Raw genomic sequence first — 24,521 nt, 5'->3', positions numbered from 1 at the left:
TTAATGGTAATCCACGTAGATTGACTAGTAATCAATACACTTTGGATATCATGCATTTCTATCATTCAAGATAAATTACGGTTCGATATTGCAAAATGTTTAATAACGTTCGATGAGATATTTATTTTATTTAAAATTTAATGGAACTCTTAAGGGGTGATTTTATTTTAACGACCGAAAAAGTTAAGCTGTCTTTAGGGATTTCTTCTTCAGTAAATACAGTATGTAATCGAATGTATCTCTTTAGTATTTATTAAAATACTTATAAATAATGTAAAAAATTTGCAAAAATAATTTTATTGTTTTGTTTTAAAATTTTTCTTAGCATGACAGTGACGCCTCAAAAGTAAAGGTATTTCTATGGTGCAGGTGATTTCTCATCTCAGACTCGTCTGAAACAAAACATTCAAGAACATTTTTAATTATTACAGGTGTCATTATCACAGGAAGCACAATCATATTTATATCCTTAATCTATCACACCTTTTACATAATAAAATCACAAAAGAAAGTGCTATTTTTTAATTGTTTTATTGAACACGCGCCATTTTGTTATCTTTTAAGATAAATCATTTATTGTGCTTCCTGCGATAGCGACACTCATACTAATTGGCAATCTTCTCGAATTTTTTTCTTAAATATATCTGTGATGAGAAATCATCTGGACCATGGATATATCTTTTTTTAAGATATCACTTGCATGCTAAGAAAAAACTTAAAACAAAATATAATAAAAATAGCTTAACTTTTTCGGTCGTCAAAGTAGGTTGACCTCTTAAGAAAGCCAGCAGATTCTTCAGTGATTTCCATTTTTCTAATTTACTCCATAAAAACCTATACTTGCATACACATCCGCAATCCTGGCGTAATTTCTAGGTTTCAGATGTGCCTCGTTCATTTGACTACGAAATCCCGTTCGACGTCGTATTTTCCCGGGGATTTTTCTTCAAAAATGTTTTACGTCTCGTTAACATTCGGATATTTGCGAAAGCTCACGCGAGAAAGTCGTCCATAAAACGGAGTTTTTACGCCGGAAAAGTGACCCGCGAAACAGCGGATTAAACGGCCGTTCCGCCGTAAAACTCGATTTTCACGCGACCGTTCTTCCGGTGGTCGGTTTATCTGCCGTTTTCCTGCCCCCAACGTCATCTTGTCTCGTTTTTATTTCTGTCCAGCCGTCCCGCGGGGATTTCCGAACGGCGCGTGATATCGCTTCCGGCGAACGGTAAAGCCCCCCCGATTTAACAGCCCCGCGGAAACTTGTCGACGTAAATTCATTGAATTCTCGCGGGCGAACCGAGCCAACGACAACCCTCGCACAAGAGTCCTTCCGGAATCGAATTTTTTTCCATTTACTGGGGCGGGGACCGTTGAAATGTTCCGCTGCCACTTCCGTTTTTTCGACTGTTTTCCTGTTTTCTCTTTTTTTTATGAACTTCATGGTTTATCCGTCTACTAACAGCGATTGCAGTCAACGACTCGTTTCACGGATAAACTCTTTATAGAGGGTGAAGGACCTAAAACAGGCCACTTGAATATCTCGGCTGTTACTGGTGATAGGAAAGTTTCAGAACAAACTTGCATGGTGTCGAGGAGCACAGAATTTGACGTGAATAGTTCTCTGATAGGTGAACGCGTAGAGGTCATATGAAGGTCAATTTCGTTTTTTTAAACGAAAAGACAAGTTCTTTTACGTACCATTATGAATCCAGATAGATGAGTTAGTTAATGATAACATAGTCGGAATTGTTTGTTTAATTGAAAATAATTAACGATATTAAATAAATATTCTTGCGGTTCTGAAATATTCAGGGCTATTCTAAATTACTGACATATTGTTTACAGTGGGTTAAAAACCACATATTTCTAGAATCCCTTTAATTTTTTCTATAGTACATACTCTGTTGGGGTAACGAACATTTCAACGTGCCAACAAAAGCACCAACTTTCACTCATCTACATTTCCCAAAAATCATTAAAAGAGACGTACGTGACTTAAACTGAAAATCCCAAGGTCCTGGAAATTCTGGGCCTTAGAGGCCATAAATTCATTACTTTTCGACGCATGTCTTATCCCCCACCAACACACCCCCCTTTAAGGGTATCGACGAAAAACTATTCCCAGATTTGTCTTCGCTCTACGGTAGAAGTAAACTGGTACTGGAACAGTGAACATCGTGTGTTTCCCTTGGAATATAACAAGTCACAAAGGATAATTGTAAGTTCGTGCTAACCATTATTTTAAAATCACTTTCTAGATACATCTGTTTTTCGTTTATTGAAATACATACAAAGATCTGATTGTGAATTTAATCAGTTAACATAATGCAAGTATTGAAATTTAAATATTAAAGTAGAAAAAAAATACGCCATTTCGGAAATTTATTCCACGTGTCTCGATCAGATCATCGCTCGGCTCGCCTCTAATTGCAAAATTGCACCGTTTGCCGCTTCTGCAAATGTCCCGCGCAAATCACGTATGTACTTAGTAATGCCCCTCGTCATATGTCACACTTAATGCACCCGCACTCGTGTCATTTTTTAATAACGAGAAAAATGTGACACGTGTTTAACCACAGAAACGTTACGCGCCGATGATACGTCAAAGGGTTCGGATAACCTGTTGCGTCAGATTTTAAATGGCATTTTTCCACGAATGGACAGCTGTTAATGCAAATCCAAGGTTCAATGCTGCAAAATTAAAAAAACTGAATATCAAAGCTACAAAAATTAAATCAATCATTATTACTTATTCGGTACAATATCCACGTTGATTTAAAATTACCTGAAAGTTACGAATCATCGAAACGACAAATGCGATTCTGTCGAACACATGTTTGACATTCTCGTATCAAATGTCACCTGCGAATCGCGGACATTGGACAACTCGATTGAACGAGTTGAAGATAACGGACATCTGTCTTTTACGGGCACAGTTGATTGTTCGACAGACACGGATGTGATAAAACAACAATATCGACGGAATTAAGTGACGTGGTCATAACAGATTATCTGAGCAACGTCAAAGATAGCTGGGGCGTGCTGGAACCTTCTGTGACGCTCGGAGAGGATGTAACATTGAACTTAACTGGCTAATAACCTCCGGCCATATCCGATCTAGAGATGAACTTCAGATGTTTCGCGCCAAATTTTAACATACTATTCAACAACTGAACTACCGAAAGTTTATAATTTTACGGATAAAAACGTCCGACTTCTTCCTCCATAAGTGCCCATTTTTACGATACTTTACGTACTCTATTTTTCTGTTCCTTCATTTTTAATAATTATGGTTTTTGATACTCAACTCTCTAAGTTTAAACACATAATAAATCATACAAAGAATTTGTGAATTTTTTATAAATAAATTTCAATTTGTTTTTCTCTTTCGTAATACTATAAATATTGTGGGATAATTATATAGATAACGGTAATAATGGCACTCTACTGAAATTTGTTTAATTTTAGTCTCTAATTGTTCTGAATAATCTAACTGAAATAGTATTCTGTTGTATTCGGACATATTCCGTTTTTTTGAAGAGTATATGAGATAATTTTACGTTTGAGACAGATTAGTAGTAAAACGGCCCAAATGATATATGTGACACAGGAAAAGCAAATCCAACGGAAAACTAAGCACGTTACAATGTTGAAAATTGTTATTTAAAGGCGATTCCCGCTCTATTTAATAATTGGCCAGCTGCATGAAACACGTGCTCTGTGTCGCACCCGGAACATGCTCTGCTTTATTACACGCTACTCATTTCAATGAAATATTACAGGAACGCTGGGACCATTATAATCCCGCGGCGGCTGTCTTCAAACTTTCCCCTTTATAACGAAACGCAAGCAAACTTAGGTCACAATGTGGTAAAAATGTTCAGTACCCACAACCAGAAATTTGAGAAAGAAATAACTTCTTAACAATCTATTTTTGAAAATATCACATCATTGAAGAGATAAAAATTCCTGTTCTTCCTTTTTCATGAAATTCATATTTTCAAGAAAATAATTTTTATGATTCAAGGATATGTGACAGATGCATTTCGTGGCATTTTAGTTTTTTGGTTCTTGAAACTAGCGAAATGGCGAATGTTTTTTCGAAAGAAATTTATCAGAGGATGATACACAGGCTTCTGCTATAAATTTAGCTAGACGAAATTTCTGTCTTCCTCTGGTTCCTAATACCGTCAGTATAAAACAAAACACGTCGGCCCTTTTCATCTCTTTGAATGCCTGAATTACAAATTACGACAGTTAAATATCGTAAAGTACGTTGTAGATTGTGAAAATATATTTTTGCTGAATGTTTCTCTTCCTCTGATTCTGTTGGGCGATATATTCAATGAAGCGCTTTTTTGAAAGTTCCCGAGAACACGTGTGACGATGCGTGGTAAATATAAATCCACGTCCTAATGATCTGTCACGGATTTTTGGAAAATCTGCCTCCGCGAAATTCTTTTTCGTGTTTGGGGTTCTGAATTTAGAAATGACGTAATATCTTACGCGATCATCGGTCCTATCCAAGATACAAATGTATGAAACTTAATTGTAGCAAGATTCTGTATATGCATATGGAATCAAAAGAGATTCATAATCAAAAGTATACATTCAGACCAACAGCACGGGATGCAATTGTGAATGAAATCTATGATTTTGAAGTTTCTATAAGTATATACGTATAATAACGACAGATAGATTCAATACAAGCCTCTCTGGCGAAATTAATCCAGCTGAAATGCATGATGGAACCTTATAAAGTAACGTTGTAGAAGGGAAAACATGTATGAAAGCTATGATGAATTGAAATTCATGTGGTACGATAAGCTGAACAGTCAAAAGAAGGTGAAATGATGTAGTTGAATAGAATATGCAGCTTGATACAATGCAAAGATAAAATTTCTGCTCTAGATACCTTAGATTCACTCATCTCTTTAAAATATTTCATTAAGATCTTCTTGCATGTCTCGCCTGGTTCGCGAGTAATTTGACAAGTTTATTTCTTTGCAAACTGTCAACGATATCTACGTCTGACAATGCACGTAGGAAAGTCAGATTTTGTTGCAAACTAATGTAGGATGAAAACTTGGCAACGCCCGATATCTAAATGACTAAGCATCGTCTAAATATAACAAAACAATTTTTAGACGTGGAATATTTAAAATTCCGTGCACATTTCCGTCTGCCGTGGACGGACGGGACAACATAAACAGGCCTAATGGAAAATATTCGGGTAAACAACGACGACGGAAGAGCTTGAAATCTTATCTCGGACTTGCACCAACGACGAGACGATACACATTATTTATAATCGAAAATTCCGTGTTAATTTAAGAGAAATATGTCTACCTTGTGTGTTACAGCAATTTCTTGTGTTCATTTGATTTCATGGAATATAAGAAAATAGAAAAAAAATATGTAATAGTAACCTTTTTTATTCAAAATTACATTTGTGTACTGTGCAGGTTAATTTTAACCAAACCCAGTCTGTAGTTTTAAATTACAAGCTTTATCGAAGAAACTTGTAGATTAATTGGACACCGGTAATTTTCATATATAATGATGATGCAATCTGTGAGTATATTTCCTTAATTTAATTCTAGCTTGGACCAAGTTTAATACAAGAAATAGAAATGCAGCAATTTATTGAACAGTGCACTAGGGTTAATTTAGAAAAGACGAAACCATCCATGCACTGGCCATGTAAACTTCAATCACTTCAACTATTTAAATCCTACTGCTTCAGCCTAGAATCCCAAAATTATGTAATTTCAAAGCTGCTCGAACGGATCAAGTTACACATTTCAGTACTGAAAAATATTTGCAATACTTATAACTTTTTTCAACAACAATGATTCCTTTTAAATTGCCTTTTTAATGCATTAATCACTGTTGCTGCCTCGAGGTTACCTCGTTAGCACAGAAGTCTCTTTATTCGATTTGTTACAAGGCTCCTTGAAAACAGACGCTTCGGTTCAAGCATCTATCGGATGCATTTACGTTGTAAAAACAAGAACAGATTAGACAGCCGCGTGTAGCCGGGGTCGAAACGCGTAATTGACTCGAGACAGCTTCGGTTTTAGCACTGAGAAGACTGCCAGTGATCATGGTACCGGCTGCGATGAAACCGAATACCCAAACAAAGTTTCATGAAACGCGTTATTTTAACTGGGGACCTCTCCTTGTCTAAGTCGAGGAACCTTTGAACACTCATCGAGGATTTACTGTACTAATTTCCTACACTAATTTACATTCTTATTTTATTTTAGCTCATAGATAAATAACCTTTTCATCTTCGTCATAACCATCTTATATTTGTTTGTACCGACTATACTTAAAAAAGTATAGTACAATTTCTCTGTGTCTCAAAAAGTATCATCTCATTTCATACATAAACTCCTCTCAATTATCGTCCCGAACTGGGGTCCGCGCCGGGACAATAATCATATAAGAATAAATGCTTCAGACCCTCGAAAAAAATTTTGCCCGAAGCCCGAGCCTCGACAATAAAAATGGAGGGGCAACAAAATATGCGTTTGACAGGTTCCACGCCCCCCCCCCCTCAGTGGTGGGTATAACGCCTGGACAATAATCGTGTAGAACAAGACAGACGATAATCTAGAGGAGTCTATAGTATGCTATCCCCTCTCGAATCAACTGTTAATGAATCGCAGATCTACCAAACTAGCAATTAATAACGAAAGGTGTACAAACGAAATTCGCTAAGTAATTGTTTCTGATCGATCGCCAGAGATTCGACAAGGGTTACGTTTATCAAACACATGGCGACGAAAGTCATGTGACGAAACTCATTGTACGAGTCAAGTGCATACTTCAACCGCGGCGCCGCAGAAATAACTCTAATGCGGCAAGGTGCTCGCAAACTTTCGTTATTTATAGTGCAGCCTGACCAACTATCTGTTGCTGGGTGCATTCACCGGGCGATCGAACCCAGATTCCGCGTTATGGTCGCGCATAATGCGCTCTGGCAAGTCATCATCGTGTATTTGGTCTCCAACCTTCGCCAACTCCAACCAACAGAATTCGAAGATTCCATTAAAGATTTGGATAAATACTTCTGACCATATTATTATGTTCTTATTCCAATCAGTTTGTTGACTGGAACATTTTTTTCAGAGGCACAAATTACATAGAAGTATTTCGAAATATTAAACAGGGTTAATATTTTCGTAACTCACTGCCATTTCGTTACCTCGTTGTGTGTTATGTACCAACTAAAAGTATTGACAAGTATAATCAAATAAAAAAATTGATGCCTATCCATTTCGTCATCTTATAGCAATATCGATCTATCGTGAAAGCTTTTTTAATGATATTAGTAATTTTAAATTGTATAAAACACAAGCCTTTAAAAGTACATGGTCTTCCAATAATTCGTACACTCGGTTATTAATATTCTACAGTTAGATTGTCTACTTGCTTTTCTCTTTTTATGTTTGCCATTTGTTATTTCATACGTTTGCAATAACATACCTGAAAGTCTCGAATATCACATGGTATTTGACGTAACACGGCCTAAAACACATGACCGTGGACCCAATCGGTTACGCGATATACGCTTGAGGCTACGTGGTTACGAATTTGTTAGCTTTGCGGATGTGTTTACACGTAGATATTTGACTTAACGGGAGCAGACTTTGAATTAAAGAGCAATGTTGCCTCTGTGCATAGCCAAACCAACCACATGCCGGAAATTCCTTTGAAAACATAGGCTTCGCGCCACACACTGTGTATACATTTAGAACCCATTCGGAGTTAAATAAAGTCTAATTCTAGACCGATGAAATATGATTTTCACGGAATATCTAGTATTTTTAAATCACTGATTTCGTCATGGAATCATCTTTCTTTCACCGTTTCCACCCCAACGCAGTAGGTCAATGTGGCCTTACTACTTTCCTATACAATTTGACGTCACAAAATGGGCGTCATGTCACTTCGTTTTAATAATATCATAAGAAAGAAAAACTCTTCTTGCTTGTAATTAAATTTAAAAATTGAAATTTTCGCCACGTCAAATACTTCAAAGTACGACGTGCAAAAATTCTTTCTTCGCTTAAGGGGTGAAGACACTAAGGGAACATTAAAACATACCAATAAAAAAAGAAAGAATCATTGTTCTCGTGGAAATCATTACTGAAATTTCACGGACAGAGGAGAAATAACTGGAAAATGCCAGAAGAAGGATCGATACGACGACCACAGACGTACGGATAGAGGATGAAAGAGGAATGAAAAAGAGGTTCCAGTGGTTGTGGTATCGGAAAATAAGAGCAAACCCTCAGCAGGGCCGCAGCCATCGAAAGGAGCTAGAGGCACGTGGACTTTTAACCATAAAATCCAAAAGTTTCTCCCCTTCCCAGAGCCGGGCTTCCTTTTATGCTAATGAGTGGCAAATTATCGGAAAAGAGGCTGTCTGACGTAGCAGGCTGCCATACGTAGACAGAGGTTCGCAGGACCTCACTTTCTCTCGGGTCACACTTTCACCCTCGATTCGGCTTTTCCCTTTTCGACACTGCGTCATTTCGAAAACCGATAAACAGCGGCTGGCTGCGTTTATGGTTATCGTTAAACGATAACCGTTGTTCCCCATCGAATCCTCGATTCGCGCCACGTCCATGTGAAAATCGAAGTATCTGGGGTGTAGCTGCGGTCCTGATCGATCGCCCACCCCTCCCCACCAGCTTCATCCCCTGCCATTTGGCCGATGAGCTCTCATCAACACACCGTAATCCCCCGTTAAAAGCTCGGATTATGACTTTTCTCTGCGATTTACATACGTGTTTTTTCGTTAGTTCGAACCTTGAATTATCGACTTTAATTACCCTGTGTACGGAAAATCTGGTGAAATTTACCACATTTTTGTAACTTTGCAATTATTGTGAAGCGAACCATTCCTGAGTGCTTTGGACCTTTAAGTGCTTCTAGGGATTGTTATTTGTAGCAGACGTTGTGGGATAGTTCGAATGTTGGAACAATAAAGTTTGTTATTTAATTCGTGAGTGGTTTGAATCTCCGAGTACTTATAGCGATTGTTATTCGTGGAAGAATTTGAGGGAAGAGTTTGGGTGATACAGCAGTGAAAATGCTTATTGAAAAGTTGAAAGTTGAAATAGTTGTGCATGGAAGAACTGTTGGTGGATAAGATTAGATTCTACAAGAATATATTATTACAAAAAAATAAAATATACGTTCTATGTGGCGTGTTTGACTACATGGACATAAAAGTTTTTGTGAAAGAAAAATGTTTAACTTTTCCTTAAGCGTAATACTTCCAAGCTTATGTATATATGAAAGTGTAAAACTTTCAGTAATGCTTTGTTGTGTTAATTACGTGTTGTATATTGATAGATTTTTAATCTCTTTTAATAGAGAACATAATTGTGTGATGGTTAAATGTAGAGGAAACTAATAGAAGAAGTACAGTGAACTTAAAGTTTCAAAGTAATAACTCTGCTTTTCTATTTCTAAACTTTTAGATAACACAGATTTCATTATTTCGCAGTAGAAGTTACGAAGTAATATAGGACAGTATTTTTGGAATTCTCCAAATTCAAAGAAAGTAGCTTTCGTGGATCGGGATCCATAACGAGAACCGTAGTATAAATCCTCCTCGACGTTCCTGTGATCCTAAGAACTCTGTGGCGCCACGTGATCAAATGCGAAAGCAAACGAAATGGATGAAGTGGGAGACGAATAATTCGTACAGCAAAAATAAAACTACAAAAACGTATTAAGAGAAGTTAATTCAAACTTCGACAATATATATCTTATATATAGTAATTGTTTATGTTTCCGAGTACATTTAAATATCAATCATGTTGAGTTTAAGTCTACACACTTGCTTCTTATTACAATCTTAATGGAGAAACTTGTAAAATGTTAGTGTTTATGTATTCGTTTTGTAACTTTTTAATGATAGTATACAGCAAATAGAAGTTGTTATTAACTATTTAACTTATTTCTTTTAAAATTATTCTTATTAACTGATATAAGTTTAACTTACTTTTGCTTAACCTATTTTATTAACATATACTCAGTGACCTCGTGAAATATAAAGATGTCATTTATGACAACACGGGGGCGTAGCTCAGATGGTAGAGCGCTCGCTTAGCATGCGAGAGGTACCGGGATCGATGCCCGGCGCCTCCAACCAAATTTTTTTATATAAAAAATCCTTTATTTCATTCTAAAATTCACATACTTCTCATTTTGTCAATTTTAAATGTTATAAATACCACACAACACAATTCGCTGTTCTTTTACTGTTCGCCATTGTTTATTATTATGCACAAAGACGAACATAATTAACAATATCCATCCATACCCTCTTACAATTTTCATCAAAAATATTTAAACGAGTTCTCAATCAAGTCCAGACATTTATATCACACACACTATTAAACATAAAAAAGACAATAACATAAGAATATACTTAACAAATTATATTTTAAGATACTACATAGATAGTACTTCTTATATATCCCATTTTACCATTATCATATCAACTGTGACTGATAAAATCATCCAAAAATATTTTCAATTTATCTATTATATATGAAAGTAACAATTTTATAATAGTAAAAATATGTTCAAGTGAACTTGATTTAGTTTAAATATATTCCCAAAAATTAACTTATTTTGCATATAACTTGGTTGTTCGCTGGTAAGAAATGGAATCGAGTAAAAAATGATCGTGCACGTTATCGCGAATCAGGAATTATGATCGAGATAATTGAAGCGCGAGACCGACCGGCCACGCAATCCGTAGTAGAATCATGCCGTGTGTAGACGGACACGCGATAGAATCCGTTCCGGAGTTCAGGTATGGCATTTAGGCGTTCTTCGCTATCCTAAGCTCGTTTAGCTCCTCCAGCTACCTCCACGGCGCGTCTGTTACCCGGCTGATTCTAAACCACGATTTACCAACAACTGGGAGCGAAACTATCGCTGGTTCGTCGTGTTGGTTCTATCCTAATCCCGTTTCTAATCGACGAGTCCAGCGGTGGCTCACGTTGACGCATCGTGACCATGTTTGTCAAGTCGTAATATCCATTATCTCGACAACCGATGTATCGAACTGCATGGTAATTTCGAGCCAGCGAAATATCGACGTATTTACACAGTTAACAATACAGTATATTTCATAAGGGTTGAAATTACATTTTAAAATGATCCTTGAAATTAATTTATAATGACATTTACATGAAGATATTGAATAGACGAGAAAGAAAAGACTGAAGATTTTGTGATCTGTAAAGTTAATTGTTTAATTGATTGTATAGAAATTTAGTACTGTTGGCGATATAGAGTCCTTGAATTTTTAATTTGTCTTGGAAAAAGAAATGTTTGTTGAGGGAAAGCTGCACAGTGAAGAAATGAAATATTATTTTTTTTTTTATATGTTCTTTGTGAGATTACGATGTCGTGTGTAATTTATTGAATGTTTATTTATCAGTTTTCTGGTTCTTGAATCAAAATTATAGTAAAGGAAATAGTCTTGCCGTGGTGCACCGCGCATCCTCTCTAGATTCTGTGATCCTGGTTCTTCCCCCGATCTATGTTCTCAGCGCCATTGTTCGGACGCGGTCAAGCGTCCCTTTCAGATCATTCTGCGTGACCATCGCTTAAGTAACTAGAACCTGCAGACCTTTTATTAAGTACAGAAAATTCTATACAAGTTTTTCTATCACAAAAAAATTACAGGAATACTCACGTTACCCTCACGTTTTGTTGGGTGACTTTTTTATTCTAAATTATACAATGTTCTAGGTATGGATTGCTGGCACATATTTTAGAGAATATGTAAAGTAATAATCATTTGTTTATAACAGTGATATATACTTTTATTAGACATTCTTGCAAACTTCACTATTAACGGACACTCTCTGGTCCATCGCAGTTTCATTTTAACAGTCAATATCGTACGTCAGAGACAGGATTTATTATTATTGCCTACTACCTACGATCCCATCTTATTAACCTGAATCAATTAAACACAGATTATAGAAATCAATATTGAAGGGAACTGTAGATTTATTTATTTGAAATTTACAAATTTAATAAATAAATTATCAATATTCGTTCAACTTCACATTCAATTATTTTTTCCACTGATTCGAAATGTTCGATCTTCTTTTTCGAACGTTCTATTTACAATTACGTGTAGAAACTAATCGTTGAATATATACATATATAATTTTCCAACCATCATTGCCTCTACATTTAAGCTACTCACGAGTCAAAAAAAAAAAATAAATTATCTTGATAATATTTTTGGAGTTGCAATCACTTTGGCAAATGAACGATTCATTTCCATCGAACCTCACTGCTCGATATCTCGCTTTCTGCTACCCTAGAGGATTTCCACCCCCGTTTGAACGCAATTCTGCTAAAAAAGGGTCGCGACAAAAGGCACACCGACGCACACAACGATCCCACCGTCCTCGGAATTCTAACCCCTTTCGCCTCGTGTTCTCCTGCTGCTCCGCGTGTTTTTTCTTTGTTCAACGTTTCAGAATTCACCACCCATTATGACGGACGTTATACGGTGGACACATGTCGCCTCGTGCTCCGGTGAACACCGAGGCTACGCACACACTCACACACCCGTAATACCACCTGTCGCGGACGCACAAAGGTACAACCTGCATATCCTACAGCCCTAATAACGCGTGTGTAGATATGGTGACGTAATACGTGCGTGTCGCATATCCAACCCCCACTATAAATGGGGATTTGACGTTTCGAGCTGTTCTTGTCCTCGGTGAAAATTGAAAGGCCTGGACGTGAATTGACTTTGAACCTTCCTTTGTAATTTCAAAAGAAGGTTCAATTTTTTGTCGATCTAAAGATTAAAAACTTAAAAGAATGAAGGTAGATATGTATGTTAATGAATGATTAGGGGATGCAGTGGACTCTTGTACTGAATTTATTAAATTTTGTATTGTATATATCATAAGTAGATTATGGATATCCGTGGGAATTATTATTGTCATACTTGATCGAGAGGAATTGTTAAACGTTTTTGAAATACAGTTATTGAAACTGGGATTAAGTAGTCGAGTAAAATTAATGCAGGACACTTCGATCGTACGTGAAATGTATATTAAGGAATGTTAGTTAAGAAACAATTCCACAGTAATTCTTCAAGATTAAGTAGTGAATTCAAGGGTAACATAAAGACGAAAGGAAGAAGTATAGTACAACTATCTTCCATTTCTCTTTGTTAACAAAGAATAAAACAATCTAATTGTACACTCTAGTACAATAGAAGCTTAATGTGGTTTTCGCCAAGGACTTTTATCGAAACATAAAATACCGATATTATACCGGTATAAATTTCGGTTTTCGGTAATATATCGGTTTCGGTATACCTTTGCAGGCATCAAACCGGTATTAAAATCATACCGGTTTTAAGTCCCTGGGTATAATAACGCTATCAAAATCATACCGGTATTAAGTCCTTGATTTTTGCATCGATGGCACACTTCAAGGAGCCATTCTCCCATGAACGGAATGTCCCGCGAGATCCATCCCCAGGATACTTGTTGTTTATGCGTCCCTTGCACAGTTGGACCGCAGTCAGGCTTTGGCCGCGGCCCCAAAAAGGAGCAAAGCAGGAAGGAGCCAAAGGAGCGCGGAACGGAGATCATGCTTCCCCGATAACTCACGCTCGCACAGCAGTGCGTGAGCCTAACCGGCCTGTAAACCGTGGCGAAGTTTATGGTGGTAGCCGCCGTGGCAAGAGTGTACAGTGTCGACTAAAAAGCTAGGGGTGCATCGTATCCGATAGAAACGATGCCTAACCTTCGATTTTATACGGTCATCCGTAGATAGAGAATGAAATCGATCACTGGGGATGTAAAGGATTGTAGGGGAAAATTAAAAATTCGATAAGAACCACGAAATGATAACGTTAATCTAATCATGGATTTTCTACGTTTGAAAGAGAGGAAGAATGAATTGTTTGGCATTAATCGAGAGAACAGTGACGAAATGTAGATGTGATTACTTTGATTATAAAAGTACATGTTTAAATTGAATCTAAATGCAGGTTGAATATAGAGAATCATCAGTAAGCTTAGTTGTTGTATGAGATTACGGAGAAGTTTATAGTAGAGTAATGAATTGGTAATTGGCAACAATCAATTTTGCTACAGTGTACCACATTTAGTACCTACAATGGTAATGAACATAATGGTACTAAATGGGCATAAATGGTACTTTAATGTGATTGAATTATATTTACAGTAACGGATGGCATATGATTAATATTTATTCTGTTTTCAGCTCTATAGAGCTCGAAAATGTAACTGAATAACAAATACTAAATTAGTAGCAAACTTTGTTATGACATTCTATCAGAGTCACTGTTATATGGTAATAGATTGATTGAAAAAGTAACTTTTGAAATGTCCATATAAAGTTTATTTGCGATTTTATACTAATTGCGCAGAAATCGTGAATTAAAATTAATTAAAATTATATATAATGGAATTACTAAAATTGGATTCTTTCATAGAGTATGTTATCGTGAACTTTTCGTCGGTGCTGTACATAATAATGTGTGCGTACGTGCGTCTTCTGAATATATGTGTATTTATATGTATATGGAACACATGGGAAGTGGTCGGACCCTTTGAACACTCCCTATGGGGGCTGATTCCTTGGTAAGGCCACGCATTGCCTTTCAAGCCCTTCATTCCGCCATGTCCTTGCAGTATGTAACGTAAACATGTATTTTATTTTAATTACACGGTGTATAGTATCATTTAATATTACGTATTTGCTGATCTCACTAATCAATGGAATCTCCATCCAATTAAATCTACCTTTCAATTATGAAACATTATCATTTTGATGCGAGAACAATTAAACTACAATTTTTTACATGATCTTCATAACCCTCATACATTTAAAAACTTTTGAAGATAATATTTTACTGTAGCTTTCCAATTTTTGTTGATTTTATTTAAAAATTAGTATTTCGTGATTGATCGAAACTGATATTATTTGATAATATCAGTATCTATAGAAGTATAATATAATAACAATAATTCAAGTTTTTTATAGTAATGTATTATTATGTCCTATATAAAAAAATTCACGTGAAGAAGTATATATGTACTACAATATGAAACGATACCATAAATTACATACCATGTAAAAACCGTGATACATAAATTTTCAAACCTTAAACTGTTGCAAAATCTTTTCTCCCATACATATCTCCGAACAGACATAATAAATTAATATCTTATTAATTCATCTTATTCGATTCTTTGCATTTATCGCACATGTCAATCAATAGGCTTCGCAAAATATTTTAATTAAACGAAGACTTAATTATCATCCCAAAAAGCGACTCTCCTTACCTCTATCTCTGATGTTCATAATTATACAAAATACATATACAAATACAGCATTTACAATCTTGAGACAGATTTTGCGTCCCCTAATAAATTAAATAAGTTTCCATCATCGATGTGAGATTTAATACTAACATTGTAATTGATTCGATGCTTTTGCCGTATGGTTTAGAAACAAAGGAAAATTTTTTCGAAAAGTTTATCAGAAAACAGTCGATTTGTCGCGTGCAGACGGGTCAGCAATTCGATTGCACCGGCATGGAGCGCAATGCTTACTCCCACACCTCGACCTCTTTAGCCTGATGCGATCCTGGTAAAAAATCTCGTTCTCTATTGTTCCACCCTAATTAATATCCGCAACAGTAGTCTCCGCCCCTCGTAGCGACGCACGCATGTCCCTGTGGGTTATACGTGCCTGCTACCTCGCGCTGTCACTTATCCAATATCTGTAAACAAAAAATGGTCATTGACAACAGCCGGGGAGAGATGAATGGGGGTTCCTTCGTGGTATGTACTATGCACGTGTGTTCGTACACGTACAGAAGACGTACAGAACACGTACACGACAAGAAACCTACAATACCCTCAGACCAGAACTATGATATTCCTTTCTTGTATGTCTAAGATTGTGCAGGTATTTTCAACAACTTTGTGCAATAATCACTTTTAAATTCATGCTTGGTCCTTACTGGAACGTTTAGTTAAACTAGTAATAAACGAAGCTCTCTGTGTCATTAATTATAGTGAAATACTTTCTGTTACATTTACTGTTCATAATAACAGTCTGACCTTCTATTTATTATAATTAAATAAATAAAGAAGTTTTATGAAGAAATTTCTCGATCTGATACGTATTACAGGGGTTACAATACAACTTGAGTTAAGGATTATTGTATACCACTTATAATTGCGTTTAAATTTCCACATGTATACTATGTTAATAGAATGTTTCGTTTCTTGTATTTTGCAAGAATATTTAGTAGATATGTACTTATATATTCCTACGGAATTTCAAACGATTTATTTATCGACTTACAAAAGATTCGATAGATTATCGAGTTGAACAGAAAAGAAGCTCGAGAGCACAGAGAATACTACATAAAAATTACAACCAATCGCATAGAAACTATATTAACTACTTATTAGAAAAATTGTAAATTTCCTTAACGGAACTTGGCAAAAACATTACTGTGCGAGTTACGTACGTACTTTTCACTGATCGCTTGAGGTACTGCAAAAAGGTGTTTCGTTCTCATCTCTGTGCAGAGTGTATTCCAATTAATTATCGATTCCGCCACCGGGGTGGAGGAGTGGGGGCAACTCGCGAGCTTTTTTTTTTAATACAAAATGTCGCGTCGCGTACCAGGTTCGCACGCTGCGAGTAGGTGAACTTTACAAATGTAACACCGCCGCGTTTATCGGTAATATACATCGCTGTACCTTCTGTTTTCCTGTGTAATTGCAAACTTTACTCGGTTTACAACAACCGGTTGCGTTTCTATTGCAAAATTCGCGAAATTACAAGTCACGTGTCGCCGACGACGCGCCGCGCCGCCCGATAGGCCTATCCCGCCTCGCTGTTATTTTGCATAATCACGTGCTTGATACAAATGTGTGTGTACCGTCGACGTCGGTTAACATTTATAACGTTTACGTTATTACGAGTATTAATTTTGCAATTTATTCGCGAGAAACATAAACGGGAGGCGGTGTGTGGAACGGTGGAGCAGAGATAGCTTGTCGAGGAACTGATAAGAAGAGAATGCGACGCGAAACACGATATTGGACGCTTTATTTTTTGTTAAGAAAGCCCATTATTAATTAAAAAGTATTAAAGACCTCGTGAAGAATTCTTTGATTTATTTTTGTACCTATTTTGCGGATTTTTTTATTAATTTTTAGGTGACAAATTGAAGTGCACGTATTAATTAACAGTGAAAACATTATAAGAGATCACGAAAAAGGCTATTTGAGAAATTAACGTAGTGAGAGTACATTAAAAATAGTTCGTGTGCCTTCCGCATAATACAATTGTACAATATTTCAATTATGTAACTTTTTATAAAAATCTGATGTATTACATAATATCACTCTTTCGATGTATTACATAATGTCACTTCTTTCGTTTTTTTTTCTTATTTCATTTCGATAATTTTATTCTCTCCGTATCAAAATGCTTAATTCATATAAATAAACTCAATTGAAGTACTGGTAAAACTGGTAAAAGTCTGGTAAAAGTCAACAGTACACGTGTTAGCATTTGTATGAATTCCTAATGATTGGCCATATAATCAGTGACATTGTTGTAAACGATAACAGATAACATACGAGTCGATAATTACCAGAGGATCGTCTATAATTATTATTAAACCGAATATCCCCACCATATTGCTATAAAGACACCTGGCAGGTACGTTTATTTTATTCTTTTTCGAGTTTCACAGTTAAATAATAGGTGGTACCGTTTACTAAAAATTACTAAACAGCACACTAAAAATTTAGATGACTCTCCATATAATATTGCAAAGGATATTAAATACAATAATGTTATGAAGAAAAAAGTATACTTTAAATAAACAAAAAGGTTTTGGGCATATCAGGTTAAATTGTAATATCATTTTTTATAACTACTACGATTTTATTAAAATCCGTTGCTCTCATTATAATTAAGTAACGAATATTTTCAAGAAACACTTACATAATATTATGCAATATTTCTTTAACGTTTCCATCGATCGTGCGACACACTGTTTAGCAGCCCCACTTCTTTCCATTGTTGATCGGAACCATGGCCAGGTCTGTTCCTCGGCGTTCCTACGTTCCTAATAATCGCATGTCTGCTCTGTTCTAACCCATTTCTTTCCATGAATGGCTCCGTTTCCGTTCTGCTACCTTTTCGCCTTCCTCTCGACGTTTTCGTGGGAGGTGGTCGGTCTAGCGTCGGCTACATTCGCGACGTCACGATCGAAAGTTAATTCATTGAGGGGGATCAGAATAAACTCCTGCAATGTTGATACTCCTCTAATATCGTAGCAACGAGTACAGGCCACCTCCTTGACGTCGTTTAGTCTCTTTGGCGGGCCTCGTTCACTTTTTAGGATCAAAGTCCCCCGCTGATCTAACGATTATTATCGACTGTACGAATTTTTTCTTTCGCGTTTCATTTCGCTTGTTTTATCAGTAAACTTAAAGTTTTTATTGGATATTTTGAATTTAAATAATGTCATATTTATTTAGACGTACGTGTAAAATTCGCCAAGTGATTGCGTCCCATTCCTTTGAGGCATTCGAGGCACAGTCCTCGCGCAGTATTCATTCTATTAAACGTAGAAACTTCAAAAATCGAATACATATCAATTCAATTTTTGTTTAAGTTATGGAATTCATAATATAATTTGTATATTAAAAAAATTTGCTTGTATACTTTAGGTACCTGATACAGAATAGTACACTCAATGCAGTATATTCGAATCAATATCAGGTAATTATTAAGTTATACATCACTAAAACTTAACGTTTGATTCAAATGTTTAATCGATTGTAAAAAATTCTTAGTCAATTGTATCTTTAATATCTAAGATCTAATTCGTATATTCGTTAGGAGATTCAACCCTTGGCAATAAATCCACCCCTACACAGAATACCATAGTACATTTTATATCAATGACAAATTAAATTTTAGAAACTACCTTTAACTAAATCTATTATAATTTAGGGAAGTAAGGATTACATAAATCACATTCAATAGTTGTTACTATTTTACTATTTAAATAAATTTAAAATAATGTACGATTCTTTTGATTCTTCATACACATTCTTTGCTTGTTCTTAATCATAACAGACCCGCCGAATTAGCACTGCTAAATTTTACTGTTATTGTTAAAACAAATCCAAAGAACGTTCAATCTTTTCCTTATACCCGCTACATATTATTCGGAAGAACGTTTCGTTCATTCATCTTCGTCACGCGATCAATAGACCAGCTGCAACTCCCTTGAAGTGCCTATGGAGAAAAGCCAGCTGGGCGAAGCCCCTAGCAGGAAACAGGATCTACGACCAGCCGTGGTGGTAGTCGATGACTGTGTTGTGACACGTTTAACAACGGAACCAGCCACCCTCCGCAGGGGTTGAAAATCACCCCCTACAGCCTCGTGTTACCCTGCTACCAAACCGCCCTTGTTTTCCAATAAATACAAAGTGTGCAGCCCTTAACGTGCCGGTTGACAGAAAACTCGACTCGTCGTGCACCCTCTGGAGGGTAGAACACTCGTACCCCATCGTCTAATCCGACCGTTCGTCCATTGGAAACCAATAAGACGGTATCGGAAGTATTGGTTCTACTTCCTGTAAATTCTAGCAGCCTGCTCCATTTCCGGTCGAGTCTCCGCCGAGCGTACGAGCGGTCGCGTTCGATTTATCGATTCCCGCCTGGCGGTCGGAACCTCTAGTTCACGTATGTAACCCCGCTCCACGAACCAATCGGGAATTCCTATTCCCGATCGTCGAACAACCCCCTGTATTTATTGGCTATCGAACCGTCGATACGCACCCTTCACGCGCTGATGAACTCTCGATACCTCAAGTTCTCGTAAGATTTGCCCCGACGCCGCGGTGATCTTACGTGGAAGTCGCGACCGATTACGCTCGAACGCGAAACGTTCGGAGAATAGAATAAAATATTTTAGAGGGAGGATTGACTAGGCAGTTTACATAAGTGTTGCTGAAATCGTTAAGGAGAAACTAATGGGGGTAAATTACTGAAATGTTTAAATGGGAGAATGAAGATCGAAGTCTTAAGAAATTGTTTTGGATAATTCGTCTGGTATTCTTATAGGAGATTTGATGTTTTATACGAAGTTGTAATATATTGAAGAGATTCGATGTGATTTTGCTCCGCTTCAACACTTCGAAAATAATGTTAAGTGAATACTTAGAGAGCTATTAGTCCTATTAATGATTCTGTAACCCTGTTCAGGATGTAATACCATCGGCAAACCTCTTCCGCGTATTGATTTCCAATCATTCTTCACCATTTATTCCATGTCGGCAGTACAAAAACCGTCTACAATTATTAATAACTATTAAAATAACTAAACTACAGATTCTATGTATTTCTAGTAGATTGCGAATGTGCGGAAAAGAATATACAGAAAATTTAATCAAGTTTCAATATACCTAATCTTTAGGTATATGACAAATTCTGGTAACAAAGGAATTCTGTTTGATCTGTTAATCTTTATATTCATTATGAATAGACCATGAGCGTAGCCAGGGAGTGCAGTTGCCCCACCCTACAAGAAAGAAATTGGATTTTGCTCCTCCCCTCCCTTTCCAGAGTTACAAAATTGTTGCATAATATTTAACATTACAGTATAAGTTGAAACACGACCAACAGCCTTTATTAACAAAACGCATACATTTTCAACGATTACCATAAAAACAAAATAAAGTGTGTCTGACTACGAACATCCTTTTTCACTGTGGCAGTCGATGTGTAAATATTTTTACCCCCCCGCCTCCACTGATAACCTGGCTACGCCCATAAAACCACCAAGTTCGAAATTATTTATATTGGTCTATTCCCTAGATATGTAACTTTTTTATCAGAGTATACTCTAAAATAACTAACTTATAACTTGATGTTACAAGAAAATAAAATCATTAACGTGCGTAAAGTCCTTTTTGCCAGCGTATATCTACAACTCCCGAACCTGGCGGCCATCTTGACGCTACCAACCGAACGCAGCGCCGTAGCGGCAGCCACCGGAATTACGCGTCCCCTACACGCTGGATTCTCCACCCTAATCGTTTCGCCGAGCGCACGAGTATCCCCTTCCAATTCCTGTAGAGGAACGCGCACCTCCATCGTCGGATGCTCGCCTGGCAGGGTGGCGGGCATCGGCGACGCTTCGTCCCTCGAAAGGAACCGATAAAAACCTCCGACAGCATCTTTTTCTCGGGTAGACTTTCGACGAACGGAACGCCTGGAGACAGGCCGTGAGGGTACCTTGGTCCCCAGGTGATCGGCCACTTAAGCAACCGGCCATCTCACTGCGGCCAGGATCGTATGGGAAACGAGAGGGTTCCGCGCCGCGCGGGGCTGTGTCGCGGTTCACGCGCACGATTTATGATACCTCTTCACCCCTCCGAACCGCCACCCTCCCCCCTGGGTTCTTTGTTTTTCATGCATCTTTTTTTTTCTGTTCCCTTGACGGTCTCGAACGTGTGCACGCACACCGCGAACCCGGGTTATCGATCTCTGCCGATGATGGCTGACAGCGCCAACCCCGCCGCGCGCATATATCGTCACGTGCATATCCGCCCCCGTGGTCGGGGTTGCGACACCCTCGTGACGCCTATCGAAACTGTTCTCGTTCGGTTATACGTATGTCCTTATGGTAATTCGTCGACAGGGGTGATTGTCGCGACAATTATTGCCCGCTTGGGCTCATTCATTTAAGCATCTAGGAAACGGTGGGGGAAATACGGGTAAAGGGTTATCTCGGACATAGTGATATTCACCATTCTCCCCTTCTCCATGCCATGTTTTCTCTATTGTTGTTATCATATTTAGTGCCGAGAGCACGACGGAGAGTCACGTATAGGTAGTGCGTCGAACAAGTAAACATTTCATACATAATTTCCCATTGTCGTCTACATTGTTTTTAATGTACTACTTACAATGGAATATACAGGTTTTTTAAAAAAAAATAAATCTCTAAAAATTTAGAATATAAAGGGATGGTAATTTGTCTTGTGCTGTAGACATTGTACCATTGTCCTGATAAATATATACATTTAAACATACATACATATAAAAAAAGTTTATTAAATATTATTTTTGATAAAAAAGTCTGTAATCTTTTTCTGCTTTTTAGATTTAACTTCCTTTATTAATCACAGTTCACATGAATGTGAATGGTCGTAACTACAACTTGTTCTGTGACGACGAGATTAATTTTATGAGCTACAGAGAAAGAGGAGTCGGGTTCCTCGCTGAAAAACCACCCTCGAGAAGCACCCTCGATTTCTTTCTGTTCTCCTGTTGTAAAAAGCCTCGAGCGATCCCAAATCGAAGCCTGTTTGACCGAAGGAGCCAATATACAGCCCTGCTAAACACCCGTGCAAGGGAGACACCGAACGTTTTTGGGACTTCCTTCTTTCGTCTGCCGACGAGGCCTTCGATCCTGACGAGCTCGTGGAGAGTTAACGACGCGGATGGACCGTTTCCTTCACGGACACCACTCGATGAAGACGTCTGACATAAATGACCCTGAACGGGAGGATAAAAACTTTGAAGCAAATCACGACAGATGTGGTGCGTAAAGATACGACGGATCGGTATGGGAATTATGAAAGAAGTGGTCCAGCTTTCAGATGAAAGATCAACTCTGCGTCATGAGAACCTGGTACAGAGAAACTGAAGATCATCTCGACATATGGTCCAGGTGTAGCGCAGAGCGCGATTGTGGTCCCTTTTTTGTTCCGACTTATCGAAGATTATCAGATTAAATTTAAATGAAATATCATTTTACACCAATATACTGATTCTTCCACTTAATCATCTATCGATAAATATTGATTCGAAATATGAAGATTTCTTTTATATAATTATGATTTACAGATATGAAAAAATACATGATACTAACATTTTACTTCGTAATTCAGAGTACGTAGTCATATGGCAACAGTGGGAACGAAAGGGTTAACGATTAATATACTTTGCTGACAATGGGGATACCTTAGAACGTTACTTTAGAGTTTCTTTCGAGAGGTAATGTTAGCAATTCATGCAACTATGTAACAGTGATCCGCAATCAGCTCGATCCGTTCAGGATGAGGACGAATGAAAGGGGAAGTGACTGGCAGAAGTGATCAAACTGGTCCAGACGTCTAAGATGAAACGAACACCAGCTGTATTTCCATGCGAGCCTGATCCGAAGATGTTGAAGATCATCTCGAGAAAACGGTCCACTATCGCAGCATCTCGATCATCTCTCCTAGGAGCCTAGAGATCATTTAATTGCCCAACATCGTTCGAAATTTGGTTACTCATACTGCATACAACGAATCGTAACTTACGTTCTAACAACCAAATGGTAATACGATACCAAAAACATATCTATTTACAACGAAACCATACGTATTTATCTTACAATATATCTATTAAAAATACGAAACATCCATCACTATAATTATTCATCATCGATACAAGAAGTAACACTATTATTGTGGTATAGATCATTCGCCAAATATGATACGTCGAGAAAAGAACCGATGTAAATGACGGAATAATATAAAAATTTATTGAAAAGCATACATAATTAACCGATACATCGTAAAATAGTTGTATATTTCTATATGCACAAACACATTGATCCCCTGGCGGATGAATGAAACCGGCTTACGCCACGTTACGCACGAGTAAGTACAACCACGCCAGAACCAGGGGCCAAGAAGCGATCCCCTCGCGTGTCTGCGAGCCTGGTACCGGCGAAGCACAAAAGTGAGTGGTGAACAAATGGTTGGTCTACAATGGCAACGTGGTAACGACTAAGAAAGCGAATCGCGTTGGTCACTTCGCAGGATAATCGTTAAGATGGCGAACCGGTTCTCTCTTGTTTCGCGTTCTGGGATCACCAATTCCGTGATCCTCGAAGCCGGCGTCACGCGAAACTTCGCCACGCGATTGGTGGACAACCGACACCACGTTTCTGCAGGCTCATGCGAGCCTGGTACCCGCGGGACAAGAATGCGAGTGGTGAACCAATAGCTGAGAACGAAGCGAGACGAGAAGAACGTAAAATGGTGCTCGGTGAATGGAACGCAACCGACGACCACTTGGCGATATGTATAACCTGATCCCGGGAACAGAGACAAGCTGCGGCGGCTTTTTTAATCCTCGTATTCATGGACGTGGAAGCCGATTGCTGGGTCACACGCGATCCATACTAGACACCAAAGTCGGGCAACATGTAATCTAATTAAAAAATCTAGATTGCAATTACAATGTAATTGCGAAACAATTACAATTACATTGTAATTAACTATACTCAATGTACACGCGTTATAGATTAATATTCAAAGTCGATTTTCTTGAAAACGAAGTATCAAATGATAAAACTTTAT

The 24,521-nt window shown here is 37.5% G+C and overlaps 1 non-coding gene across 1 annotated transcript; it reads left to right on the top strand.

Annotated features, from left to right (window-relative positions):
- Positions 1 to 10,100: 10,100 nt before the first annotated feature.
- Positions 10,101 to 10,173, top strand: Trnaa-agc. Its single transcript has one exon. It is a non-coding gene; the product is annotated as a tRNA-Ala (tRNA).
- Positions 10,174 to 24,521: the final 14,348 nt, after the last annotated feature.

Source organism: Dufourea novaeangliae, unplaced genomic scaffold (genome assembly GCF_001272555.1).
Source record: "Dufourea novaeangliae isolate 0120121106 unplaced genomic scaffold, ASM127255v1 scaffold109, whole genome shotgun sequence".
In the NCBI taxonomy this organism is placed as follows: domain Eukaryota; kingdom Metazoa; phylum Arthropoda; class Insecta; order Hymenoptera; family Halictidae; genus Dufourea; species Dufourea novaeangliae.
This window is presented reverse-complemented; position numbering and strand designations above follow the sequence as displayed.